Source organism: Loxodonta africana, chromosome 27, assembly GCF_030014295.1.
Source record: "Loxodonta africana isolate mLoxAfr1 chromosome 27, mLoxAfr1.hap2, whole genome shotgun sequence".
Taxonomy (NCBI): Eukaryota; Metazoa; Chordata; class Mammalia; order Proboscidea; family Elephantidae; genus Loxodonta; species Loxodonta africana.
In genome coordinates this window covers 23646095-23657269 of record NC_087368.1, presented here as the reverse complement: position 1 = coordinate 23657269, position 11175 = coordinate 23646095, and the positions used below count along the sequence as shown (strand labels likewise).

The 11175-nt window shown below is 40.6% G+C and overlaps 1 protein-coding gene across 36 annotated transcripts in view; it reads left to right on the top strand.

Annotated features, from left to right (window-relative positions):
* Positions 1 to 11175, top strand: part of THRB (thyroid hormone receptor beta) — a 414019-nt gene that overhangs the window by 130328 nt on the left and 272516 nt on the right. The gene's annotated exons all lie outside the window — the stretch shown is intronic.

Genomic DNA, 11175 nt, shown 5'->3' with positions numbered 1-11175 from the left:
GTATGAAGTCCCCAACTCTCTGCTTGCTTCCTTTTCTTTTTATCTCTTGTAAGATTAAAGGTGGTGCAGGCCACACCCCAGGGAAACAGCCTTTACATTGGATCAGGGATGTGACCCGAGCAAGGGTGATACATTCCACCCTGATCCTCTTTAAGCACAGAGATTATGATTTATAACACGTAGGAAAATCATAAAATGGAGAACAACTACACAATAATGGGAATCATGGCCTAACCAAGTTGGCACATATTTTAGGGGGGACACAATTCAAACCATGAAAATAAGGAACGACAAGTGATATGGAGCCTTAAACCTGGTATTATGCCTGGTGAGACTTCCGAGTACTTCCTGTCATTTTCCATTTTGGTTCAGGGGACTTTCCCCCAGGCCAGTGGGATCACCAAAGAATATTCTGGAGTAGTGGAGTATTGGTCTTCCCAGGCAGTCACTCTGTGCACCATTAACTATGTTGAGTGGTGCATTCGATGTTTGAGAATCTTATCCTTTGTGCACACTCACATGTACACATTCACACAAGCCTTGGTCATCTTGACCATGGTCATCTTGCCACAACTCTGAAATAAAGCCAGTGGTAGTGGAGCGTAAAGAGGAGCCTGGGGCATTGTGAAGTAATGTGGTATGGAAGAAAAAAGAGTCGTCCATATATATGTGTATGTATGTATATAAATATATATATATATACATATACATATTTTTCCACCAGATAAAGACTCCGGATCAGTGGCATACCAAGGGTGGAATGATGGAAGTCATCTGTCCCAGGCGCTGCAGGCAATGTGGGGGCACATTGTAGAGAGTTTAAAAACAATAACAAAACCAACTAAAGTCAGTTGGCTTTTTATTACCATCAGTCCCCATTCTAAACAACCTCGGTAATAAAATGCTCCCCCCGGAAAAAAAAATATTCTGTTGATCTAAGTTTTAAACAATGGCTGCAATTACTGTTGAGTTTTAATAACATATAGAGACGTGTCAACTTCACATTAGCACATTTTATTACTTATTTTTCAACAAACATTATATTCACATGACAGTTAATTTGGCACACTCCCAGTTATCCAGCCGGCGCCAGCACACGTGGATCCAGCTGTACACATTAGTCTCCAGAGTTAGTTCCTAAAGGTTTGGAATCATGTTCGGTGCCTTGGGCACAGTTGGCGTCTCCAGCTCTCGGGGTATTACATATTTGGCATTTAATGGATTCGGAATAAACGGTGATAGCCAATGATTGTATCAAGTCAAAGCAATGCATCTTGAGTCACTTCAATTCTGCCACACTATGTGACCGCCTGAAATTTTTCTTTCTGTTTCAAACTGAAAATAGTGCAACAGGATGTGAACAGTGAGGTGAAATGGTTTTTTTGTTTGTTTGTTTTCGTTGTTTCTAAGTGCAAATTTTAGTTAAAAAGGAAATATATTTGCTTCATTTTATGATTGGTATTGAAAAAAATGTTGTATAGAGAAGGAGAGTTACCATATAACTCAGCCTGCGGGTAAAATGCTGCTCTAGTGTTACATTCAGACAAATGGATGGACTTCTAGCAAGCAAAATTTTGCTGAAGATCATTCAAAAATGGCTGCAGCAGTACATTGACAGGGAATTGCCAGAAATTCAGGCTGGTTTCAGAAGAGGACGTGGAACCAGGGATATCACTGCTGATGTCAGATGGATCCTGGCCGAAAGCAGAGAATACCAGAAGGATGTTTACCTGTGTTTTATTGACTATGCAAAGGCATTCAGCTATGTGGATCATAACAAATTATGGATAACACTGTGAAGAATGGGAATTCCAGAACACTTAATTGTGCTCATGAGGAGCCTTTACATAGATCAAGAAGCAGTTGTTCGGACAGAACAAGGGGATACTGATTGGTTTAAAGTTAGGAAAGGTGTGCGTCAGGGTTGTATTCTTTCACCATACCTATTCAATCTGTAGGCTGAACAAATAATACGAGAAGCTGGACTATATGAAGAAGAGCAGGGGATCAGGATTGGAGGAAGACTCATTAACAACCCGCATTATGCAGATGACACAACCTTGATTGCTGAAAGTGAAAAGGACTTGAGGCACTTACTAATGAAGATCAAAGACCACAGCCTTCAGTATGGATTACACCTCAACATAAAGAAAACAAAAATCCTCACAGCTGGACCAATGAGCAACATCATGATAAACGGAGAAAAGATTGAAGTTGTCAAGGATTTCATTTTACTTGGATCCACAATCAACACCCATGGAAGCAGCAGTCAAGAAATCAAGAGACGCATTGCATTGGGTAAATCTGCTGCAAAGGACCTCTTTAAAGTGTTGAAGAGCAAAGATGTCACCTTGAAGACTAAGGTGCACCTGACCCAGGCCATGGTATTTTCAATCGCATCGTATGCATGTGATAGTTGGACAAAGAATAAGGAAGACCGAAGAAGAATTGACGCCTTTGAATTATGGTGTTGGCGGAGAATATTGAATATACTACGGACTGCCAAAAGGAGGAACAAATCTGTCTTGGAAGAAGTACAACCAGAATGCTCCTTAGAAGCAAGGATGGTGAGACTGCATCTTACATACTTTGGACATGTTGTCAGGAGGGATCAGTCGCTGGAGAAGGACATCATGCTTGGCAAAGTACAGGTTCAGCGGAAAAGAAGACCCTCAACAAGGTGGATTGACACAGTGGCTGCAACAATGAACTCAAGCTTAACAACAATTGTAAAGATGGCGCAGGACCGGGCAGTGTTTTGTTCTGTTGTGCATAGGGTCGCTATGAGTCGGAACTGACTCGATGGCACCTAACAACAACGACAACAAGAACGACTAGCTTCTGGCATTTTACAATGGACATTGACTATGGTCTTTTTCTACTCATCCTTCTTTTCTTCAGTTTGTTCCCCAAATGCAAAACTCCCTGTTATGGAAACGGCATGTGTGATAAGAGGTGCTTTGAAGCCAATATAGACCTGAATCCAAACCTCCTCTCTGCCCTTCACCAGCTAGTGGGCCTGGAATCCGTTCATTGCTTCATCTCCATGTCCACTCTTGCCAAATAAGAGTAAAACCTCCTGCCTGAGTCATCGTGGCGATTAAATCAGATGTAGCATGGAAAGTGCCTACCTTAGCGTTTCTTGTGGTCAATCTGCCGTGAATTTCCTCCTGCCTCTCCACCCATCTCCTTCTCTTTCCAGCATTGGCGTTTATTTGTGTCTGCCAGTGCTCTTATCTTTATAGAGTTATGACTAGTTGAAGGTACTATCGACATGTTATTTGCAATGCCTTATATACTCAACGACTAATTCATGATCACTGTTTACAACCTGACCTGTCCTCTTGATCTCTCTTGACTCCACTTTAAAATAAAAAAGTTAAACTATGGAATCTCTGAGCTATAGTTCAGCTCTAAGATGCTGTGTAAATCCAGTGTTGATGAATGAAGTCATTATTGCACGAGGCGGGAAGAGGAAGTGCTTGTACATTGTGAGTTTAGGTGTACATGAACTTTCTATTCTTCTTGGCTGTTGCCAGGGAGACAATGCAATCGGTGTGAGTGAAGAAGTTTTTATTGGCTTCTGCAGTGAAGGACACATATCCATGGAAGAAAGGAAACAAGATACAATTAGACTAAAACACAGTTTTGTTTGGGGGTTTTTTCTTTAATTTTTCTTAATAATTCAATTGATGGACTGTTACCTAAAAGAGCATTTTCAGCTTTTCCCTGATTTCCCCTTTCTGGTCTCTCTTTCTATGAACTTGGAGCATTGTGTCTAATCTTTGGTTTACACCTAACGTTATTTTTCTGGTCCCTCATGTCTTATTAGTGGCCCACTGGCATCAGACGGGAGAAAGGCTATTACTTACCTCGCAGAAGTTGTGTAAGGATCAAATTAGATAATATATAAAAAAAAAAAAAAAGATAAGTCATAGAACAGTTACATATGTTAAACGTTATCATTGTCTTTTATCAGAGGTCAGCACACTACAGCCCACCTGCCAAATCTGGTTTCCCACCTGTTTCTGCACTGACCCGAGGCTATTCTAGTCTCTTTAAGAATTTTGGCTTTAGTGTAGGAGTCTCATGTTTAACTTCCCTTCCTTGGCTTGAGCCTCAGGCTTATGCCCCAGATCCTAGTGCCAATTCAACATTTTCCCTCATGGCAGTCACAGCTTACCCATCTGCTTACTGCTCACTCTTCTTGTTTCACTTTGTTGTACCGCTTAGAGATTTCTGTTGGGCTCAGCAGTACTTAAAGGTTTTACTTGTTGTAATCTAGCTGGGCTGCTGTGGGAAATCCTTCAGAGAACCTAGGCTGACATACTGACAAAAGTGAAAATTGTCAAAACATGTTCTGTGCCCTAGTATTTCCAATGTGTAAATGAGACAACAGGAACTCAAGCAACTTGTCTACTGCCTCTTAGCCGAAGAGGCATAGCAGGACTTGAACTGGTCAGTCAGAGCCCAGAACCCAAAGGGTAACCTGCTAAACTATGCCGTAACCTGACACATCAAGCTTGAATATTGATAAGTACTTTATGAGGAAATAAGCCCAAGGGATTGTTATTTTATGTCCCTGCTATTTCCAGTGTGGTTGACAAAACCACAGGTTCTCCTCCTCTGACTACGGTTTCCAACCTGAAAACAATTAATCTTTAATTATAAAGCATTTTCACTTTCCTTCCTCTGGGTTGACCACAGCATTTAACCATCACTCTCTGACTTTGAAGGCTTCCCTGATCTCTTCTCATGAGATTGCTTACTTCCTCTTCAGTGTCTTCACTGAGTTCTGCCCTTGCCTCTTCTGATTACTATGCCACATTTCCATGTCTTCCTTCCCCAAAACTGGAAAGTTCTTTGACGGTAAGGATGCTACTGCCTGAGTTAACATTATATGCTTAGCCCCAGCTCAGTCCCTGGCACACAGTTTTTGCCCAGTTCACCTTTGCTGATGAATTACAGATGCGTCATCAGTTCTGCAAGTGTTGCTTAGAAATACTTGAAAAGGTGCATCTGTAGCATGGACACAGAAAAAAAAAAAAACGAATATGAAGCCAGAAGACCTGATGAATGACAGTAAAAATACCTTTTGAGCCAATAAAATCTCAGAATACACATGCTTTCAGGAAATAGACCAACAGCTTGCTGGGCAAAGATGTGGCTGAAGAGATCAACCAGCAGAGGTTGAGCTTGGCCTCTCACTGCTACCCATTGCTGCTAACTAGCCAGAACTTTCCCTGAGCACCGGGTGACATGGAAGAGAAACTCTGGCTTGCCCCTGACTCACCCAACTCTCATCTAGAATTGGCACCCCTGTCCAAGTCACTAGCAAGTGAGACAATGGCTATAAATATAAATAGGACAAATGGAGGATGCTTGCTCTACATAGACAGAGTCAGCTCTGACTCAATTATGATTGATAGCTGTAAGTATTGTTGACCTATTGTACATATACTCTACTGCTGAAAACTAGAGCTGGGTGGAGTTGTCTTTAAGGTTTATGTCTACATTGACTGACACATCTGGGTAAGAGTGAGACTGTATGGATATGGTACTTATATGAGCTGGTCTTCCAAGGGCAGTTCCAATTTCAAATATTCCATCCCATTGTCTTTTAAGTGTATGCGTTTTTTCTGGGTATACTTGTCAGCTGGAGCCCTGGTGGCACAGTGGTTAAGAGCTTGGCTAATAACAAAAAGGTCAGCAGTTCGAATCCACCAGCCACTCCTTGGAAACCCTAAAGGGCAGTTCTTCTCTGTCCTATGGGTTCAGTATGAGTCGGAATCAACTCAACAGCGAGTTTTTTTGTTTTATGCTTGTCAGACATGTTTGCTTTTTAGTTTGGAAAAAGCAATAATATACTGCAATATGCAAATAATATATATCTAGCCCAACTGATTAATATTGGAAGTAGCCAAATAAACAAATAAGTCTGACCTTTCAAATTCCGTTATATCTGGTTGAGGTCAAAATACCCCTGGTTAGAGCTTCTCATCTCCTTCTTTCTAAGTTTGCAAAATGTGACAAAAGGTATTTGAAGTTTCTTTTATATCGCTTTGCCAATATATTGAGAATATTGATAGGGAGAAAAATAGACTCTAAATGAATTGATATTTCTAATGAGCTTCTAGAGCCATGCAAAATGAGTGGTCACTAAGGAAAGAAATCCACACTTGTCTGCCAGTTTGTGCTGTGTTAGCTTCTGTGTTGCTATGATACCAGAGGCTATGCCACCAGTTTTTCAAATATCAGCAGGGTCACCCATGGTGAACAGGTTTCAGTGGAGCCTCCAGACTAAGACAGAGTGGGAAGAAGGACCTGGCAATCTACATCTGAAAAAAAAAAAAAAAATGGCCAGTGAAAACCTTATGGGTAGCAGCAGAACATTGTCTGACATAGTGCTAGAAGATGAGCACCTCAGGTTGGAAGGCAATCAAACTACAACTGGGGAAGAGCTGCCCCCTCAAAGTAGCGTCCACCTTAATGACATGGATGGAGTAAACCTTTTGGGACCTTCATTTGCCAATGTGGTATGACTCAAAATGAGAAGAAACACCTGCAAACATCCATTAATAATCAAAATGTGGAATATACAAAGTATAAATCAAGAAAAATTGGAAGTAGTCAAAAATGAAATAAAATGCTTGGAGATAAATAGCCTAGGCGTTAGCTGAAATAGCCTGGCATTGGCCATTTTCAACTGGACAGTCATATGGTATACTCTGTAGGGGATTACAAATTGAGGCAGAATGGCATTACATTCATTGTCAAAAAGAGCATTTCAAGATCTCTCTTGAAATACAACACTGTCAGTGATAGGATAATATTCATATGCCTACAAGGATGACCAGTTAGTATGACTATTATTCAATTTTACACACCAACCCATAAGGCCAAAGATGAAAAAACTGAAGATTTTTACTAACTTCTGCAGTCTGAAATTGATCGAATATGTAATCAAAATGCATCGATGATTATTGGTGGTTGGAATGCAAAAGTTGGAATCAAAGAAAAAGAGTCAGAATTTGCAAAATACGGCCTTGGTGACAGAAAGGACGCAGGAGATCCCATGATAGAATTTGCAAGACCAACGACTTATTCATTGGAATACCTTTTTTCAACAACAAAATGGTTACTATACACATAGACCTTGCCAGATTGAATAAACAGGAATCAAATCGACTACATCTGTGGAAAGAGATGCTGGAGAAGCTCAATATCATTAGTCAGAACAAGACCAGGGGCCAACTGTGGAATAGACCATCAACTGTTCGTATGCAAGTTCAAGTTAGAAGTTGGAAAAAATAAAACAAGTCCCCGAGAGCCAAGTACAACCTTTAGTATACCCCACCTGAATTTAGAGACCATCTGAAGAATAGATTTGATGCATTGAAAACTAATGACCAGAGGCCAGACAAGTTGTGGGATGACAGCAAGGACAACATACAAGAAGAAAGTAAGAGTTTGTTGAAAAGACAAGAAAGGAAGAAAAGACCAAAATGGATGTCAGAAGAGATTCTGAAACTTGCTCTTGAATGTGGAATAGCTAAAGCAAATAGAAGAAATGATGAAGTAAAATAACTGAACAGATTTCAAAGGGTGGCTCAAGAAGACAAAGTAAAGTATTATAATGAAATGTGCAAAGACCTGGAGTTAGAAAAACGAAAGGAAGAACACACTTGGCATTTCTCAAGCTGAAAGAACTGAAGGAAAAATTCAAGCCTCAAGTTACAATAGTGAAGGACTCTATGGACAAAATATTGAATGATTCAGGAAACACCAAAAAAAGATGGAAGGGATACATACAGTCGGTATACTAAAAAGAATTGCTTGATGTTCAATCATTTGAGGAGGTAGCATATGATCAAGAACCAATGGTACTAAAAGAAGAAGTCCAAGCTATACTGAAGGCATTGGTGAAAAACAAGGCTCCAGGAATTGACAGAATACCAACTGAGATGTTTCAACAAACAGGTGGAACCCTGAAAGCACTCGAGAGATTTGGAAGACAGCTACCTGACCAATTGACTGGAAGAGATTCATATTTGTGCCCATTTCAAAGAAATGCAATCCAATGGAATGTGGAAATTATCAAACAATATCATTAATATTGCACACAAGTAAAATTCTGCTGAAGATCATTCAGAAACAGTTACAGCAGCACATCGACAGGGAGCTGCCAGAAATCCAAGCCGGATTCAGAAGAGGATGTGGAATGAGGGCTATCATTGCTGATGTCAGACGGATCTTGGCTCAAAGCAGAGAATACTAGAAAGATGTTTACCTGTGTTTTATTGACTACGCAAAGGCATTTGACTGTGTGGATCATAACAAATGATGGATAATATTGCAAAGAACGGGAATTCGAGAACAATTGTGCTCATAAGAAACCTGTACCTAGATCAAGAGGCAGTCATTTGAACAAAAAGGGATGCTGCATGGTTTAAAATCAGGAAAGGTATGCGTCAGGGTTGTATCCTTTCACCATACTTATTCAGTCTGTATGCTGAGCAAATAATCTGAAAAGCTAGACTATATGAAGAAGAATTCGGTATCAGGAATGGAGAAAGACTCAGTAAGAACTTGTAATATGCAGATGACACAACTTCGCTTGCTGAAAGTGAACAGTACTTGAGGCACTTACTGATGAAGATCAAAGACTCCAGCCTTCGGTAGGGGCTGCACCTTAACATAAAGAAAGCAAAAATCCTCACAACTGGGTCAATAAGGAATATCACAATAAAGGGAGAAAAGATTGCAGTTGTCAAGGGTTTTACTGAATCCACAATCAATGCCCATGGAACCAGCAGTCAAGAAATCAAACAATATATTGCATTGGGTAAATCTGCTGCAAAGGACCTCTTCAAAGTGTTGAAGAGCGAAGATGTCACTTTGAGGACTAAGGTTCGCCTGACCCAAGCCATGGCATTTTCAATCGCATCATATGCATGCAAAAGCTGGACAATGAATAAGGAAGACCAAAGAAGAATTGATGCCTTTGAATTATGGTGTTGGGAAAGAATATTGAATATACCATGGACTGCCAGAAGAACGAACAAATCTGTCTTGGAAGAAGACAGCCAGCTTGCTCCTTAGAAGCGAGGATGGCGAGACTTTGTCTCACATACTTTGGACATGTTATCTGGAGGGCTCAATCCCTGGAGAAGAACATAATGCTTGGTAAAGTAAAAGGTCAGCAAAAAAGAGGAAGATACTCAATGAGATGGACTGACACAGTGGCTGCAGCAATGGGCTCAAACATAGCAAAGATTGTGAGGATGTTTTCTTCTGTTGTAGTTGAAACCCACTAGTCAGCACCTAACAGCTTAACAACATTTTCAGACAACTTTCCAAAGGCGTTTAAAATTTTTTGTGTGTGTCCCCAGAAATGTTTTAATCTTGAACTTTAGTTTTTGGTTTGGCCAAACGCCACACAAATGAATACCTAATGAACCATGTACTTTTGACCCACTGAAAGCGTAGGCTAAGGAAGATTGCTTAATATTTACCCAGTGTCCCTAACACATTAGGCACAGTTGGCCAGCCCAGGCACTGTGTTCTTGGCATGAGTTGAATTCTATCCTTTTTATTCTTGGATGAGGAAATGTTGGCGTGGTCTTAAAAACAGAGTTAATGAGCTTTCTGTAGACATCTTTAAGAGTTCTGAGGACATGTTTGGAGTGTCAATTTCCTACAGTGTCTTTGGACTATTAATTTTCTACAGTTGGCTGTCACTGGATGAGATTCTTAAGGAACTTAAGGTCCAAACTGGCCCTTGACTTACTTTCAAGGAAATATAACTTGCTAGACTTTGATTTCTTTCCCATCATCATCAGTCCTTTGGAAGTTCCATCTCCTCAAAAAATGATCACCGAGGAGATGGTTTGAACTTCTTTAAAAGTTAAAAATTACCCTAATCATGTTGTTGTTGTGAGGTGCCAGCCATCAAGTCGATCTAGACTCATAGCAACTCCATGTGACAGAGTAGAGCTTCTTCACAGCGTTTTCTAGGCCGTCTTTACGGGAGCAAATTGCCATGTCTTTTATCCTGCAGAGCTGCTGGGTGGGTTTGAACAGCCAACCTTTTGGTTAGCAGCTGAGGACTTAACTTTTGCATCATCATGATTCCTTAAGAAACAAAAATGGTTGACTTTTGGGCTTTTCCTTCATTTTCTCACCAGCTCTCAGGAATCACCCTAGCCCCAATCCCAATAGTGCTCCATTTCTAGATTTCAATTGTTGTATTTATTGCTTTCAACGTGGGTCATGAATTGTTTTTTTTTTTTTTTTTGATGTCAGATGGTCCAGGTCCACTTCTACAACCCCTCTAAACTTCATACTCAGCATTTGTTAAAGAAGAATAATTACAACATCTGTCTTTTAGGGTTGTTGTAAGGATGAAACCCATTCATTTATTCATTTAAAAAAATTCATTCATCAAGTGCCAGCTATGTGACTGGCATTTTTCTAGGCACTGGGAATACCACAAAGAATGAAGCTAAAGAAACCCTCTGGCTTTATGAAGTTTACAGTGTAGTGGATGAGGCAGACAAGAAAAAATAAATAAAATATTGAATGTTAGAAGGCGATAGGTGCTATGAAGAGAATTTTAAATTGGCGTATGAGAGAAGACCTTACCGAAAAGGTGCCCGGAGTGAAATTTGCGCATACCACTTCCAATCCAGGGACCCTCCATTGCAAAGGCCTCATGTTTGAGGACTAGGAGAAGCTTCATGAGGCTGGATGGGATGAATCGAGAGAGGGAGAGAAGGATAGGAAGCGAGGTCAGAGAGGGAATGAATAGGGACGCACGGGTGGGGCTAGGGCTGGGGAGCTAGTTGTGAACCTAGGGCTCTGCAGGCTATGAAAGGAACTTGGCCTCTTATACTAAGTGAATGGGGGTGACTGAAGGATTTTAAGAGTCAGTGTGGCCTTTGTGTTGAGAATAAACATGTAAGGTGTTTCGCACGTGCATGGCTCATCATTAGCATCTGGTAGTTGGAAACTGCTGTTCTTGGTGGCGGTAGTGGTATCATCACCATTGCCATCATTATATTAATTATTATTACTATTACGTTTATTTATTTTGATGTTGATGCTGTCTCTAGCTCCCTGATCACCAGGGCTCAAATGCAAGAAGGAGGGTTGTTAATACTGTATTCGGGGCAC